Below are 17186 nucleotides of genomic sequence, written 5' to 3'. Positions count from 1 at the left end.
AGCCGCCGGGCCTGGCGAAGATGGAAAAACGCAACCTGGGTTGTATGGGCCACCTGGGTCTCCATTGAAAGAGACGAATCCAGGTGGACCCCCAGGCTGCGAACTGAGGGGGTCAGTGCCAATGAGACCCCTTCCCACACCGGCGGCTGAAAGTCCCCCACCTCCCCCCCTTGGCCTAGCCAAAGGATCTCCGTCTTTGTTGGATTCAGCTTTAACCTGCTCTGCTTCAACCAACCAGCAACCACCTCCAAACAATGCTGCAGAGCTGCAGGGGCGGTGACGGCTCCCCCCTCCATCGACAGAATGAGCTGGGTGTCATCAGTATACTGGTGACAGACCAGCCCAAAGCTCCGTACTAGCTGAGCAAGGGGTCGCATGTAAATATTAAACAACAGCGGGGACAACAGCGCTCCCTGAGGTACACCACAATGAAGCGGGCACCCTCGGAGGCCTTGTCCCTGCACCACACTTGCTGACTCCGGTCCCGGAGAAACGAGGCAATCCATTGAAGGACAGTGCCCCGCACCCCGGAAGCAGCCAGGTGGTGGGTCAAAAGATCGTGATCGACCACATCAAACGCTGCAGTAAGATCCAAGAATACCAGCAGCACCGATCCGCCTCGGTCAAGCTGCATACGGAGCGTGTCTGTGATGGCGACGAGAACAGTCTCTGTCCCATGCCCAGCACGGAAGCCGGACTGGAAGGGATCAAAGGCCAATGTGTCCTCCAGAAAACCTTGAAGCTGCTCCAACACCACTCTCTCAATTACCTTCCCCAGAAACGAAAGATTCGAAACGGGGCAGTAATTGGCCAGATCACTAGGATCTAATAACGGTCTTTTTAAGAGTGGGTGGACCACTGCCTCCTTCAACCCACCAGGAAAGACTCCTTGCTCAAGGGAGCTATTGATGATATTCAACAGGTGGGGGCATAGAATGCATCTACCCTAGAACTGCCCTTAGGCTCTGGTTCAGAGTTTCTACAGCCTCTCTGGGATCAGTCAAAAGATAGAATTGTGTGTCATCCACACAGAGGGAACAGGTCAATCCAAATCTCTGGATTATCTCTCTCATTGGTTTCACGTATATATTGAAAAACATGGGTAAAGATGTGCTGTTGTACCCTACATGTCAGAGCCCAAGAGGCCAGCAGTCTCTCAACATCAGTTTCTGAAATCTAACCTCCAGTTAGCACTGGAATCCCTGCAAATGGTGTCTCTCAGTCCGAAACACAAAAGGCAGTCCAGAGGATGCCATGCTTTTATGGCCCTGGCCCCAGCCTGGTGAAATATGCTTCCATCAGACGTGCAGGCCCCGCGGGACCTTAGGGAATTCTGCAGGGCCTGTAAAACTGTATTGTTCCACCAGGCCTTTGGGGAGGCTGGCCGCAGATTCCCTCCCCCGGATGCCCTGTGCTGAGTGCCATGATACTCTTGGCTCACTTGACACAACAATCTTTTCAGCACTACCTTTCCCCTCCTGGCCTTGGGATTGGGCGCCACCATTTTGCACCATTTGTACCTTTTTGTATCATTTTACCATCTTGTGCTACTTTTACTTGCACTGAATATGGAACGCTTCTATGTTTTATAGAGTTTTATGTTTTCTGTCTTAATTTATTATGTATGATTGTAATTTATATTCTGTTGTACACCGCCCAGAGCACTTTGGGGGTGGGCGGTTCCTAAACCCCAATAACGATAACAATAAAGCAGCAAAGCAGCAACCTTACCTCGAGAATATTTTTCTCTCAGGTCCCAGCTAATACAACTGCTTCGTGAAAACAAACTAAAGAACCATCGAATCCCTATGGAACGCTCCAATACAAGCTTCAAGGAGTAACAACACAAGAGTGTTCTGGTCATTAGTTGCTGGAGCCATGCACACGTCAACCTTTTTAATGTCTAATATTAACCCCCAGAACTGGTTTATATATTTTCAAAGTCTATTTAAAGGAGACAATGAATCGGCCTTGCAGAACGACCTGACACCTCTCAGTCAGGTGGCTCCCTGGCCTGCAGTCTCAGTCTCAGAAATCAGACTATTAATTGCTCAGTTGAAACTGTATAAATCACCTGGCCCAGATCTAATGCCCCCAGATTTTTACAAAGCATTCTGGACCGGTGGGCCCCCCTTCTGGCCGCTCTGTTTACTTTGGTTGATAGGTCAGGTACTATCCCGGGGTCTTGGGTAAATGCAATAATAACACCAATATTCAAAAAGGGTGACCATATGTCACCAGCAAACTACAGACCCATCAGCCTTTTATCTGTCTCAGGCAAACTTTATGCCAAACATCTGTTAAATAGGCTATGTACCTGGACCAATGATGGAAAAATTCTTTACCCCGAGCAAATAGGATTTTAAAAGGTTGCTCTACACTTGATCACTGTCTGATCCTTAACCTCCTGTTATTAAAATACAAAACAAGGGGGCGATCTAAGATCTTTGCTGCCTTTCTGGACCTGAAAAGTGCCTTTGATTCAGTTGTAAGAGACTTGCTGTGGCTTAAGTTAACAGAGATGGGGATCGATGTTAGATTATTACTACTTATTAAATCTCTCTATTCAAACACAACCTGCCAGATAAAATGTACAAACTCTGGAGACCTAACTCCTAAGATTCCTGTCGGTGACAGGTGTTAAGCAAGGCTGTTGTATTGACCCCTAGTCTTGTTTAACTTATTCATTAATGATTTGGTACAAGTGTTTGTCAGATGTTAATGCACACAGCTCCAGTTCTTTTCAAAACAAACCCATTTACTCACCTCCCTCTACTTTATGCTGATGACGTGATACTGATCTCTAGATCTCAAGTGGGCCTTAAAAGGCTCCTTAGAAAAACTATGGAGTACTGTACATCTAACTTCCTGTCCTTAAACCCAGACAAATAAAAAATTGTCATCTTTTTGAATGTATTTAAGCCTTCTAGATGGCTTATTAATGGGTTTAAGGTCAAACATTCCAAGTCCTTTAAATATCTAGGCCTAACCTTCCATCATAAAGCCACATGGGCCAGACATAGAGATATTGCTGTAAAAGGAAGTTATCACACTGCTTCAGTAGTGGTAAAGTTTTTTCACACCAGGGGAAGGGGATATGTCCCAGCAGCTCTAAAGGTTTTCAACTCCAAGGTAATTCAGCAACTTCTCTATGGAGTTCCCTTATGGATAACTGCATGGAACAATTCTGTTGAAAGAATACAATCTGGGATGGCACCCAGTGTGCCGATTACCACTGGGACGACCTCAGCTGGTTTGTGCCATAGATGCTGAAGCTCGATTTTCAAATCGCGGTATCTAGTGGCCTTCTCGTGTTCTTTTTCAATGACCCTGCTGTCACCAGGGACTGCTATGTCGATGATGCTCACTTTCTTGTCCTCGATCACGGTGATGTCTGGTGTATTGTGTTTCAACACTTTGTCCGTTTGGATTCGAAAGTCCCACATTTTCCATTACTTTCTCTGGACAATGTTCCCATCAGTTCTTAGCTGTTCTTATATTGTAATTCTTGCATAAATTCCAGTGGATCATCTTGGCCACTGAGTTGTGTCTCTGTTTGTACTCAGTCTGGGCAATATTTTTGCAGCAGCTGATGACATGATCTACAGTTTCATCAGCTTTGCAAAATCTGCATTTTGCATCATCTGAGGATTTTTCGATTTTGACCTTGATCGAATTTGTTCTGATGGCTTGCTCTTGGGTGGCTAAAATCAGGGATTCAGTTTCCTTTTTCAGGAGCCCAGTCGTTAACCACAGCCAGGTCTTCTTTCTAATAATATCCACCTTGTTCCTTGATTTTCTCCAGAAATTGGCAATGCAGTGCCTTGCTGTGCCAGCCTTCAGTCCCCATTTTAACTCACATTTTTTCTGTATTTTTGTTTGGTTTTCTATTTTAGCAACAAATCTCTGTTCTTCACTTCAATCAATGCCTGTTCTTGACTTTTCTTCACATAATCAGCCAGTGCATGCTTCTCTTCTTCAATTGTTTGGTTGTACCTGCTGTAAGCCCTCCCCTGCCTCCAGATCTCCGTTGGTGGTATAATCTATCAGTATCAATTCATGTAGGGTGTAAGGCATGGTGCATTGTCATAAGCTTCCAAGTTTTTTCTATCCACGCTTCCAACCTAGCCTGTGTCCAGCCCGTATGATGCATCTCAGAGTAAAATCTGATGATGGGTATGGCCCAGGTAAGATGGTCTTGATGGTATTCCCTACCGCTTAATTCCATTTCAAAATTTTCCTGACCCTCTTGGGAGTACCCCCTCTGCTGACAACAGTCTTCATTTTGCCCATGCTTGATGTTATCCAGCTGCAAAATGCCAAGGTATTTATAAGCTGCCCTTTGGTTGCACTTTGATGAGTTGGCCATCAGGTACTTTAATCCCTTACTGTACTCTCTGTGATTCTGCCCCTCTTTATTTCGCTACAGTAGCGACTCTTTTCCAGGGCTAAACTCCACCTAAATGTCTGTGCTGAATATTCGAACTGTGTTTACTTTAGTGATTGGATTACTCGCGGGTCTGATTTCGTATACAGCTTCAAATCATCCATGTACAGCAAATGCGATTTTTTTTCTGAGTTTTTTTTAAATAATTTGATGTTCGTTCCTTGTTTTCCTTAAAATTAATTTCAGTTAGTGGGACGCCATGGCAATGATAACAGTGAAGGCATAGCAATCACCCTGGTGTACCCTCACTCTTAATGTTGACTGTTCCAAAGTTTTCACTTCCGACTGTCAGTTCAGTTTTCCTCTGTCTCATCGCTTTTTCAGTGAATACTTGGATGTTTTCGCTGATGCCAGTTGTTCTGCAAGCATTTCATGATCCAACTATGGGGCAGTGAGTCAAATGCCTTCTTTGTGAACGACCCAGACCATATGCAAATTCTGCTCTTCAATTCTTGCAGTTCTCAATTATCATTCTTTGCCCTATCAGCAGTTTATCTTTTTGTACCCTTGCTTCTTCTTTTCTTCCCTTGTTTGCTCCACTGGCAGGATGCTATTTGCGTCCAAGTAGTCCATGATGTTATCTGCTATTATGCTGTAGTGAGCAGTTTGAGCATCGTGGGTGTCGCATGCTATTTGGCCCAGTTTCCAGGTGTTGCCTCTTTGGCTGGATCTTTCTGAACCGCGGCATGTGTTCTGCCAGTTGTTAGCCATTGATCAATTTCACCATTTTTGTATGGTTTCATTGAACTGTTTGGCCATTTCCGGGTGCAAACTGGTTAGGTATATTTGAGTTTGCAGCCATGCAATTAGATCATGTCCTTGTGTCAACTAGTTTTTCACTTTCTTGTTGCTCTTGATTTGTTACTATATCAGTTGTTATTTCCAGCTCTTTGCATTTGTTTTGTAGCCAACATCTTTCCCCAACATCTTTTATCCACTGTGTCTTACTGTTGTAATCTTTCTCTCGCTTTCTCCCACAGATCTTTCCAAAACTAAAGTACAGCATTTTTCTCTGTTTTTTTTGCTTTCAACATTGATCTTTGTGTTGAGGCTTTGTAAAAAATGCCTTTGGTCTGAACGAAATTCAAGTTGATTTTGTCTGTACTGAATGTTTCCTGTTTCATATCTTTCAATTTTTTTCTCACCTAGCTGTTATTTGTTGCTTGTTGATCTCCCAGCTTCTTCAATTGTTCTAGTACTCAGCCAGTACCTTCTAATTAATTCTTTCATGATCTCAAGCCATTCTTTTAACCTTTTGGTCTTCTATATTTTTTTCTGTGGTGCCACTGGCATCTGATCTTAGTTTTATGATCTTCTTGGTTCCCGTCATTTCAATTTTCCCCACTTTGGTTTTGCATGGTTGATTTATCCTGGGTTTAGGCATTTCAATGCCCAGCCTCTTGCACCACTAGTGTCAGATTGTACATGAGCTGATTTAGTTTGTTTGATGGATGTTGTTTCACCCTTGTCATCATCAATGCCAAGGCTTATGCATCCCTCGTTATGGTTGCTAGGTGTCTTTTGGGCACCCATTTTCACTGCTGGTGCAGTTGTTGTTCTTCCTCCTCTCATTTGATTTTCCATCTGGATGATCTTTCCCCTCAGTTCTTTTTGTCTCTTCTGTAAGTTCACCAGTTTCCATGTCATGGGGACTTTCTCTGGTGGCTGTACCATTATTTCCTTCCTCCCAGCTGACAAGCGTTTTCATCTAGCAGTCTCTATTATGATCTCTCCTGTTGTTTCTGGAGTATGTGCACTGCTCTTTCTTCTGATGTTACAGTGTAATTTCTTTTCACACACCTTTCTGGATCCCTTCCAGTCTCCATCCTCCCCTGTAAAACACCCCTATCATTATTATTATTATTTACATTATTATTATTACTATTATTTCATTATTATTTGTGGGGGGGGTATTATTATTATTATTATTATTATTATTATTATTATTATTATTATTATTTGGGGGTGGGGGGGGGGGGGGGTGGGGGGGGGGGGGGGTGGGGGGGGGGGGGGGTGGGGGGGGGGGGGGGTGGGGGGGGGGGGGGGTGGGGGGGGGGGGGGGTGGGGGGGGGGGGGGGTGGGGGGGGGGGGGGGTGGGGGGGGGGGGGGGTGGGGGGGGGGGGGGGTGGGGGGGGGGGGGGGTGGGGGGGGGGGGGGGTGGGGGGGGGGGGGGGTGGGGGGGGGGGGGGGTGGGGGGGGGGGGGGGTGGGGGGGGGGGGGGGTGGGGGGGGGGGGGGGTGGGGGGGGGGGGGGGTGGGGGGGGGGGGGGGTGGGGGGGGGGGGGGGTGGGGGGGGGGGGGGGTGGGGGGGGGGGGGGGTGGGGGGGGGGGGGGGTGGGGGGGGGGGGGGGTGGGGGGGGGGGGGGGTGGGGGGGGGGGGGGGTGGGGGGGGGGGGGGGTGGGGGGGGGGGGGGGTGGGGGGGGGGGGGGGTGGGGGGGGGGGGGGGTGGGGGGGGGGGGGGGTGGGGGGGGGGGGGGGTGGGGGGGGGGGGGGGTGGGGGGGGGGGGGGGTGGGGGGGGGGGGGGGTGGGGGGGGGGGGGGGTGGGGGGGGGGGGGGGTGGGGGGGGGGGGGGGTGGGGGGGGGGGGGGGTGGGGGGGGGGGGGGGTGGGGGGGGGGGGGGGTGGGGGGGGGGGGGGGTGGGGGGGGGGGGGGGTGGGGGGGGGGGGGGGTGGGGGGGGGGGGGGGTGGGGGGGGGGGGGGGTGGGGGGGGGGGGGGGTGGGGGGGGGGGGGGGTGGGGGGGGGGGGGGGTGGGGGGGGGGGGGGGTGGGGGGGGGGGGGGGTGGGGGGGGGGGGGGGTGGGGGGGGGGGGGGGTGGGGGGGGGGGGGGGTGGGGGGGGGGGGGGGTGGGGGGGGGGGGGGGTGGGGGGGGGGGGGGGTGGGGGGGGGGGGGGGTGGGGGGGGGGGGGGGTGGGGGGGGGGGGGGGTGGGGGGGGGGGGGGGTGGGGGGGGGGGGGGGTGGGGGGGGGGGGGGGTGGGGGGGGGGGGGGGTGGGGGGGGGGGGGGGTGGGGGGGGGGGGGGGTGGGGGGGGGGGGGGGTGGGGGGGGGGGGGGGTGGGGGGGGGGGGGGGTGGGGGGGGGGGGGGGTGGGGGGGGGGGGGGGTGGGGGGGGGGGGGGGTGGGGGGGGGGGGGGGTGGGGGGGGGGGGGGGTGGGGGGGGGGGGGGGTGGGGGGGGGGGGGGGTGGGGGGGGGGGGGGGTGGGGGGGGGGGGGGGTGGGGGGGGGGGGGGGTGGGGGGGGGGGGGGGTGGGGGGGGGGGGGGGTGGGGGGGGGGGGGGGTGGGGGGGGGGGGGGGTGGGGGGGGGGGGGGGTGGGGGGGGGGGGGGGTGGGGGGGGGGGGGGGTGGGGGGGGGGGGGGGTGGGGGGGGGGGGGGGTGGGGGGGGGGGGGGGTGGGGGGGGGGGGGGGTGGGGGGGGGGGGGGGTGGGGGGGGGGGGGGGTGGGGGGGGGGGGGGGTGGGGGGGGGGGGGGGTGGGGGGGGGGGGGGGTGGGGGGGGGGGGGGGTGGGGGGGGGGGGGGGTGGGGGGGGGGGGGGGTGGGGGGGGGGGGGGGTGGGGGGGGGGGGGGGTGGGGGGGGGGGGGGGTGGGGGGGGGGGGGGGTGGGGGGGGGGGGGGGTGGGGGGGGGGGGGGGTGGGGGGGGGGGGGGGTGGGGGGGGGGGGGGGTGGGGGGGGGGGGGGGTGGGGGGGGGGGGGGGTGGGGGGGGGGGGGGGTGGGGGGGGGGGGGGGTGGGGGGGGGGGGGGGTGGGGGGGGGGGGGGGTGGGGGGGGGGGGGGGTGGGGGGGGGGGGGGGTGGGGGGGGGGGGGGGTGGGGGGGGGGGGGGGTGGGGGGGGGGGGGGGTGGGGGGGGGGGGGGGTGGGGGGGGGGGGGGGTGGGGGGGGGGGGGGGTGGGGGGGGGGGGGGGTGGGGGGGGGGGGGGGTGGGGGGGGGGGGGGGTGGGGGGGGGGGGGGGTGGGGGGGGGGGGGGGTGGGGGGGGGGGGGGGTGGGGGGGGGGGGGGGTGGGGGGGGGGGGGGGTGGGGGGGGGGGGGGGTGGGGGGGGGGGGGGGTGGGGGGGGGGGGGGGTGGGGGGGGGGGGGGGTGGGGGGGGGGGGGGGTGGGGGGGGGGGGGGGTGGGGGGGGGGGGGGGTGGGGGGGGGGGGGGGTGGGGGGGGGGGGGGGTGGGGGGGGGGGGGGGTGGGGGGGGGGGGGGGTGGGGGGGGGGGGGGGTGGGGGGGGGGGGGGGTGGGGGGGGGGGGGGGTGGGGGGGGGGGGGGGTGGGGGGGGGGGGGGGTGGGGGGGGGGGGGGGTGGGGGGGGGGGGGGGTGGGGGGGGGGGGGGGTGGGGGGGGGGGGGGGTGGGGGGGGGGGGGGGTGGGGGGGGGGGGGGGTGGGGGGGGGGGGGGGTGGGGGGGGGGGGGGGTGGGGGGGGGGGGGGGTGGGGGGGGGGGGGGGTGGGGGGGGGGGGGGGTGGGGGGGGGGGGGGGTGGGGGGGGGGGGGGGTGGGGGGGGGGGGGGGTGGGGGGGGGGGGGGGTGGGGGGGGGGGGGGGTGGGGGGGGGGGGGGGTGGGGGGGGGGGGGGGTGGGGGGGGGGGGGGGTGGGGGGGGGGGGGGGTGGGGGGGGGGGGGGGTGGGGGGGGGGGGGGGTGGGGGGGGGGGGGGGTGGGGGGGGGGGGGGGTGGGGGGGGGGGGGGGTGGGGGGGGGGGGGGGTGGGGGGGGGGGGGGGTGGGGGGGGGGGGGGGTGGGGGGGGGGGGGGGTGGGGGGGGGGGGGGGTGGGGGGGGGGGGGGGTGGGGGGGGGGGGGGGTGGGGGGGGGGGGGGGTGGGGGGGGGGGGGGGTGGGGGGGGGGGGGGGTGGGGGGGGGGGGGGGTGGGGGGGGGGGGGGGTGGGGGGGGGGGGGGGTGGGGGGGGGGGGGGGTGGGGGGGGGGGGGGGTGGGGGGGGGGGGGGGTGGGGGGGGGGGGGGGTGGGGGGGGGGGGGGGTGGGGGGGGGGGGGGGTGGGGGGGGGGGGGGGTGGGGGGGGGGGGGGGTGGGGGGGGGGGGGGGTGGGGGGGGGGGGGGGTGGGGGGGGGGGGGGGTGGGGGGGGGGGGGGGTGGGGGGGGGGGGGGGTGGGGGGGGGGGGGGGTGGGGGGGGGGGGGGGTGGGGGGGGGGGGGGGTGGGGGGGGGGGGGGGTGGGGGGGGGGGGGGGTGGGGGGGGGGGGGGGTGGGGGGGGGGGGGGGTGGGGGGGGGGGGGGGTGGGGGGGGGGGGGGGTGGGGGGGGGGGGGGGTGGGGGGGGGGGGGGGTGGGGGGGGGGGGGGGTGGGGGGGGGGGGGGGTGGGGGGGGGGGGGGGTGGGGGGGGGGGGGGGTGGGGGGGGGGGGGGGTGGGGGGGGGGGGGGGTGGGGGGGGGGGGGGGTGGGGGGGGGGGGGGGTGGGGGGGGGGGGGGGTGGGGGGGGGGGGGGGTGGGGGGGGGGGGGGGTGGGGGGGGGGGGGGGTGGGGGGGGGGGGGGGTGGGGGGGGGGGGGGGTGGGGGGGGGGGGGGGTGGGGGGGGGGGGGGGTGGGGGGGGGGGGGGGTGGGGGGGGGGGGGGGTGGGGGGGGGGGGGGGTGGGGGGGGGGGGGGGTGGGGGGGGGGGGGGGTGGGGGGGGGGGGGGGTGGGGGGGGGGGGGGGTGGGGGGGGGGGGGGGTGGGGGGGGGGGGGGGTGGGGGGGGGGGGGGGTGGGGGGGGGGGGGGGTGGGGGGGGGGGGGGGTGGGGGGGGGGGGGGGTGGGGGGGGGGGGGGGTGGGGGGGGGGGGGGGTGGGGGGGGGGGGGGGTGGGGGGGGGGGGGGGTGGGGGGGGGGGGGGGTGGGGGGGGGGGGGGGTGGGGGGGGGGGGGGGTGGGGGGGGGGGGGGGTGGGGGGGGGGGGGGGTGGGGGGGGGGGGGGGTGGGGGGGGGGGGGGGTGGGGGGGGGGGGGGGTGGGGGGGGGGGGGGGTGGGGGGGGGGGGGGGTGGGGGGGGGGGGGGGTGGGGGGGGGGGGGGGTGGGGGGGGGGGGGGGTGGGGGGGGGGGGGGGTGGGGGGGGGGGGGGGTGGGGGGGGGGGGGGGTGGGGGGGGGGGGGGGTGGGGGGGGGGGGGGGTGGGGGGGGGGGGGGGTGGGGGGGGGGGGGGGTGGGGGGGGGGGGGGGTGGGGGGGGGGGGGGGTGGGGGGGGGGGGGGGTGGGGGGGGGGGGGGGTGGGGGGGGGGGGGGGTGGGGGGGGGGGGGGGTGGGGGGGGGGGGGGGTGGGGGGGGGGGGGGGTGGGGGGGGGGGGGGGTGGGGGGGGGGGGGGGTGGGGGGGGGGGGGGGTGGGGGGGGGGGGGGGTGGGGGGGGGGGGGGGTGGGGGGGGGGGGGGGTGGGGGGGGGGGGGGGTGGGGGGGGGGGGGGGTGGGGGGGGGGGGGGGTGGGGGGGGGGGGGGGTGGGGGGGGGGGGGGGTGGGGGGGGGGGGGGGTGGGGGGGGGGGGGGGTGGGGGGGGGGGGGGGTGGGGGGGGGGGGGGGTGGGGGGGGGGGGGGGTGGGGGGGGGGGGGGGTGGGGGGGGGGGGGGGTGGGGGGGGGGGGGGGTGGGGGGGGGGGGGGGTGGGGGGGGGGGGGGGTGGGGGGGGGGGGGGGTGGGGGGGGGGGGGGGTGGGGGGGGGGGGGGGTGGGGGGGGGGGGGGGTGGGGGGGGGGGGGGGTGGGGGGGGGGGGGGGTGGGGGGGGGGGGGGGTGGGGGGGGGGGGGGGTGGGGGGGGGGGGGGGTGGGGGGGGGGGGGGGTGGGGGGGGGGGGGGGTGGGGGGGGGGGGGGGTGGGGGGGGGGGGGGGTGGGGGGGGGGGGGGGTGGGGGGGGGGGGGGGTGGGGGGGGGGGGGGGTGGGGGGGGGGGGGGGTGGGGGGGGGGGGGGGTGGGGGGGGGGGGGGGTGGGGGGGGGGGGGGGTGGGGGGGGGGGGGGGTGGGGGGGGGGGGGGGTGGGGGGGGGGGGGGGTGGGGGGGGGGGGGGGTGGGGGGGGGGGGGGGTGGGGGGGGGGGGGGGTGGGGGGGGGGGGGGGTGGGGGGGGGGGGGGGTGGGGGGGGGGGGGGGTGGGGGGGGGGGGGGGTGGGGGGGGGGGGGGGTGGGGGGGGGGGGGGGTGGGGGGGGGGGGGGGTGGGGGGGGGGGGGGGTGGGGGGGGGGGGGGGTGGGGGGGGGGGGGGGTGGGGGGGGGGGGGGGTGGGGGGGGGGGGGGGTGGGGGGGGGGGGGGGTGGGGGGGGGGGGGGGTGGGGGGGGGGGGGGGTGGGGGGGGGGGGGGGTGGGGGGGGGGGGGGGTGGGGGGGGGGGGGGGTGGGGGGGGGGGGGGGTGGGGGGGGGGGGGGGTGGGGGGGGGGGGGGGTGGGGGGGGGGGGGGGTGGGGGGGGGGGGGGGTGGGGGGGGGGGGGGGTGGGGGGGGGGGGGGGTGGGGGGGGGGGGGGGTGGGGGGGGGGGGGGGTGGGGGGGGGGGGGGGTGGGGGGGGGGGGGGGTGGGGGGGGGGGGGGGTGGGGGGGGGGGGGGGTGGGGGGGGGGGGGGGTGGGGGGGGGGGGGGGTGGGGGGGGGGGGGGGTGGGGGGGGGGGGGGGTGGGGGGGGGGGGGGGTGGGGGGGGGGGGGGGTGGGGGGGGGGGGGGGTGGGGGGGGGGGGGGGTGGGGGGGGGGGGGGGTGGGGGGGGGGGGGGGTGGGGGGGGGGGGGGGTGGGGGGGGGGGGGGGTGGGGGGGGGGGGGGGTGGGGGGGGGGGGGGGTGGGGGGGGGGGGGGGTGGGGGGGGGGGGGGGTGGGGGGGGGGGGGGGTGGGGGGGGGGGGGGGTGGGGGGGGGGGGGGGTGGGGGGGGGGGGGGGTGGGGGGGGGGGGGGGTGGGGGGGGGGGGGGGTGGGGGGGGGGGGGGGTGGGGGGGGGGGGGGGTGGGGGGGGGGGGGGGTGGGGGGGGGGGGGGGTGGGGGGGGGGGGGGGTGGGGGGGGGGGGGGGTGGGGGGGGGGGGGGGTGGGGGGGGGGGGGGGTGGGGGGGGGGGGGGGTGGGGGGGGGGGGGGGTGGGGGGGGGGGGGGGTGGGGGGGGGGGGGGGTGGGGGGGGGGGGGGGTGGGGGGGGGGGGGGGTGGGGGGGGGGGGGGGTGGGGGGGGGGGGGGGTGGGGGGGGGGGGGGGTGGGGGGGGGGGGGGGTGGGGGGGGGGGGGGGTGGGGGGGGGGGGGGGTGGGGGGGGGGGGGGGTGGGGGGGGGGGGGGGTGGGGGGGGGGGGGGGTGGGGGGGGGGGGGGGTGGGGGGGGGGGGGGGTGGGGGGGGGGGGGGGTGGGGGGGGGGGGGGGTGGGGGGGGGGGGGGGTGGGGGGGGGGGGGGGTGGGGGGGGGGGGGGGTGGGGGGGGGGGGGGGTGGGGGGGGGGGGGGGTGGGGGGGGGGGGGGGTGGGGGGGGGGGGGGGTGGGGGGGGGGGGGGGTGGGGGGGGGGGGGGGTGGGGGGGGGGGGGGGTGGGGGGGGGGGGGGGTGGGGGGGGGGGGGGGTGGGGGGGGGGGGGGGTGGGGGGGGGGGGGGGTGGGGGGGGGGGGGGGTGGGGGGGGGGGGGGGTGGGGGGGGGGGGGGGTGGGGGGGGGGGGGGGTGGGGGGGGGGGGGGGTGGGGGGGGGGGGGGGTGGGGGGGGGGGGGGGTGGGGGGGGGGGGGGGTGGGGGGGGGGGGGGGTGGGGGGGGGGGGGGGTGGGGGGGGGGGGGGGTGGGGGGGGGGGGGGGTGGGGGGGGGGGGGGGTGGGGGGGGGGGGGGGTGGGGGGGGGGGGGGGTGGGGGGGGGGGGGGGTGGGGGGGGGGGGGGGTGGGGGGGGGGGGGGGTGGGGGGGGGGGGGGGTGGGGGGGGGGGGGGGTGGGGGGGGGGGGGGGTGGGGGGGGGGGGGGGTGGGGGGGGGGGGGGGTGGGGGGGGGGGGGGGTGGGGGGGGGGGGGGGTGGGGGGGGGGGGGGGTGGGGGGGGGGGGGGGTGGGGGGGGGGGGGGGTGGGGGGGGGGGGGGGTGGGGGGGGGGGGGGGTGGGGGGGGGGGGGGGTGGGGGGGGGGGGGGGTGGGGGGGGGGGGGGGTGGGGGGGGGGGGGGGTGGGGGGGGGGGGGGGTGGGGGGGGGGGGGGGTGGGGGGGGGGGGGGGTGGGGGGGGGGGGGGGTGGGGGGGGGGGGGGGTGGGGGGGGGGGGGGGTGGGGGGGGGGGGGGGTGGGGGGGGGGGGGGGTGGGGGGGGGGGGGGGTGGGGGGGGGGGGGGGTGGGGGGGGGGGGGGGTGGGGGGGGGGGGGGGTGGGGGGGGGGGGGGGTGGGGGGGGGGGGGGGTGGGGGGGGGGGGGGGTGGGGGGGGGGGGGGGTGGGGGGGGGGGGGGGTGGGGGGGGGGGGGGGTGGGGGGGGGGGGGGGTGGGGGGGGGGGGGGGTGGGGGGGGGGGGGGGTGGGGGGGGGGGGGGGTGGGGGGGGGGGGGGGTGGGGGGGGGGGGGGGTGGGGGGGGGGGGGGGTGGGGGGGGGGGGGGGTGGGGGGGGGGGGGGGTGGGGGGGGGGGGGGGTGGGGGGGGGGGGGGGTGGGGGGGGGGGGGGGTGGGGGGGGGGGGGGGTGGGGGGGGGGGGGGGTGGGGGGGGGGGGGGGTGGGGGGGGGGGGGGGTGGGGGGGGGGGGGGGTGGGGGGGGGGGGGGGTGGGGGGGGGGGGGGGTGGGGGGGGGGGGGGGTGGGGGGGGGGGGGGGTGGGGGGGGGGGGGGGTGGGGGGGGGGGGGGGTGGGGGGGGGGGGGGGTGGGGGGGGGGGGGGGTGGGGGGGGGGGGGGGTGGGGGGGGGGGGGGGTGGGGGGGGGGGGGGGTGGGGGGGGGGGGGGGTGGGGGGGGGGGGGGGTGGGGGGGGGGGGGGGTGGGGGGGGGGGGGGGTGGGGGGGGGGGGGGGTGGGGGGGGGGGGGGGTGGGGGGGGGGGGGGGTGGGGGGGGGGGGGGGTGGGGGGGGGGGGGGGTGGGGGGGGGGGGGGGTGGGGGGGGGGGGGGGTGGGGGGGGGGGGGGGTGGGGGGGGGGGGGGGTGGGGGGGGGGGGGGGTGGGGGGGGGGGGGGGTGGGGGGGGGGGGGGGTGGGGGGGGGGGGGGGTGGGGGGGGGGGGGGGTGGGGGGGGGGGGGGGTGGGGGGGGGGGGGGGTGGGGGGGGGGGGGGGTGGGGGGGGGGGGGGGTGGGGGGGGGGGGGGGTGGGGGGGGGGGGGGGTGGGGGGGGGGGGGGGTGGGGGGGGGGGGGGGTGGGGGGGGGGGGGGGTGGGGGGGGGGGGGGGTGGGGGGGGGGGGGGGTGGGGGGGGGGGGGGGTGGGGGGGGGGGGGGGTGGGGGGGGGGGGGGGTGGGGGGGGGGGGGGGTGGGGGGGGGGGGGGGTGGGGGGGGGGGGGGGTGGGGGGGGGGGGGGGTGGGGGGGGGGGGGGGTGGGGGGGGGGGGGGGTGGGGGGGGGGGGGGGTGGGGGGGGGGGGGGGTGGGGGGGGGGGGGGGTGGGGGGGGGGGGGGGTGGGGGGGGGGGGGGGTGGGGGGGGGGGGGGGTGGGGGGGGGGGGGGGTGGGGGGGGGGGGGGGTGGGGGGGGGGGGGGGTGGGGGGGGGGGGGGGTGGGGGGGGGGGGGGGTGGGGGGGGGGGGGGGTGGGGGGGGGGGGGGGTGGGGGGGGGGGGGGGTGGGGGGGGGGGGGGGTGGGGGGGGGGGGGGGTGGGGGGGGGGGGGGGTGGGGGGGGGGGGGGGTGGGGGGGGGGGGGGGTGGGGGGGGGGGGGGGTGGGGGGGGGGGGGGGTGGGGGGGGGGGGGGGTGGGGGGGGGGGGGGGTGGGGGGGGGGGGGGGTGGGGGGGGGGGGGGGTGGGGGGGGGGGGGGGTGGGGGGGGGGGGGGGTGGGGGGGGGGGGGGGTGGGGGGGGGGGGGGGTGGGGGGGGGGGGGGGTGGGGGGGGGGGGGGGTGGGGGGGGGGGGGGGTGGGGGGGGGGGGGGGTGGGGGGGGGGGGGGGTGGGGGGGGGGGGGGGTGGGGGGGGGGGGGGGTGGGGGGGGGGGGGGGTGGGGGGGGGGGGGGGTGGGGGGGGGGGGGGGTGGGGGGGGGGGGGGGTGGGGGGGGGGGGGGGTGGGGGGGGGGGGGGGTGGGGGGGGGGGGGGGTGGGGGGGGGGGGGGGTGGGGGGGGGGGGGGGTGGGGGGGGGGGGGGGTGGGGGGGGGGGGGGGTGGGGGGGGGGGGGGGTGGGGGGGGGGGGGGGTGGGGGGGGGGGGGGGTGGGGGGGGGGGGGGGTGGGGGGGGGGGGGGGTGGGGGGGGGGGGGGGTGGGGGGGGGGGGGGGTGGGGGGGGGGGGGGGTGGGGGGGGGGGGGGGTGGGGGGGGGGGGGGGTGGGGGGGGGGGGGGGTGGGGGGGGGGGGGGGTGGGGGGGGGGGGGGGTGGGGGGGGGGGGGGGTGGGGGGGGGGGGGGGTGGGGGGGGGGGGGGGTGGGGGGGGGGGGGGGTGGGGGGGGGGGGGGGTGGGGGGGGGGGGGGGTGGGGGGGGGGGGGGGTGGGGGGGGGGGGGGGTGGGGGGGGGGGGGGGTGGGGGGGGGGGGGGGTGGGGGGGGGGGGGGGTGGGGGGGGGGGGGGGTGGGGGGGGGGGGGGGTGGGGGGGGGGGGGGGTGGGGGGGGGGGGGGGTGGGGGGGGGGGGGGGTGGGGGGGGGGGGGGGTGGGGGGGGGGGGGGGTGGGGGGGGGGGGGGGTGGGGGGGGGGGGGGGTGGGGGGGGGGGGGGGTGGGGGGGGGGGGGGGTGGGGGGGGGGGGGGGTGGGGGGGGGGGGGGGTGGGGGGGGGGGGGGGTGGGGGGGGGGGGGGGTGGGGGGGGGGGGGGGTGGGGGGGGGGGGGGGGGGGGGGGCGGGGGTGGGGGGGGGTGGGGGTGGGGGGGTGGTGGGGTGGGGAGAGGGGGGGGGGGGGGGGGGGGGGGGTGTGTGGGGGGGGGGGGGGGGGGGGGGAGAGGGGGGGGGGGGGGGGGGGGGGGGGGGGGGAGGGGGGGTGGGGAGGGGGGGGGTGGGGGGGGGGTACACCCAAAAAAAAGCCTTTTATTTCTGCTTCTATGGAATTCCTTACATTGTGGCAGGAATCCCTAGATTCATCTATATTCCTAGTGCAGTGGACCTCTGGGTGTCTCGGGCATGGGAGAGAGGTTGGGAACTGTTATTCCTGTGGAAGGGGGCTGCGCGTGTAGCCCCCAAAGCAGGGCTCCGGAAGCTTTCCCTTCTGGATTTGGGAGGGAACCGGGCGGGAGAAGCGAGGTCTCGCTGGTAACTCCCCTTTCCCCGGTCCTCGTGATCGACATGAGTCTTCCTCTTTACTCCGCTGGCACGAGGGACGCAGGAGGCCGCATCATGTGGACTTACATGAGTCGCTTTGGGGCACTTCGTCTATGGATCGAGCGCCTGTGGATCGGATATTATCTGCCACGCTTCCATGTGGGGATTACAAACCTCAGGTGCAGCCTGTCACGGGAGAGGAGACGGGTCTGACCACCTTTCACTGTGCGGCAACGCAGGGAGTCCATTGAAGCGATTCCTGGACTCAGTATTTTGGTGGGATGTTCTAAGAATCTCACCGCGGGCCCCCAGATCCCGGATTAGCAGCTGGGATCTGGAGATGCCCCGCGTGAGCCACCCGGTGGAGCACGACGCCCCATGCGTTCAGGAGGAAGAGAGGAGTCCGGAGAAAGCCTGCACTCCCTTCCGGATCTATTCCCTCTCCCATCGAAAGAGAGCTGGGATGAGGAAGTGGGCCGACTGCAAGTAGATGCCCAAGAAGCATGGAGGCCCGTGGAACGGCAGC

This window comes from Sphaerodactylus townsendi, linkage group LG07 (genome assembly GCF_021028975.2).
Source record: "Sphaerodactylus townsendi isolate TG3544 linkage group LG07, MPM_Stown_v2.3, whole genome shotgun sequence".
Lineage (NCBI taxonomy): Eukaryota > Metazoa > Chordata > Lepidosauria > Squamata > Sphaerodactylidae > Sphaerodactylus > Sphaerodactylus townsendi.
The sequence above is the reverse complement of the archived record's forward strand: the minus strand, read 5'-3'. Positions refer to the sequence as shown.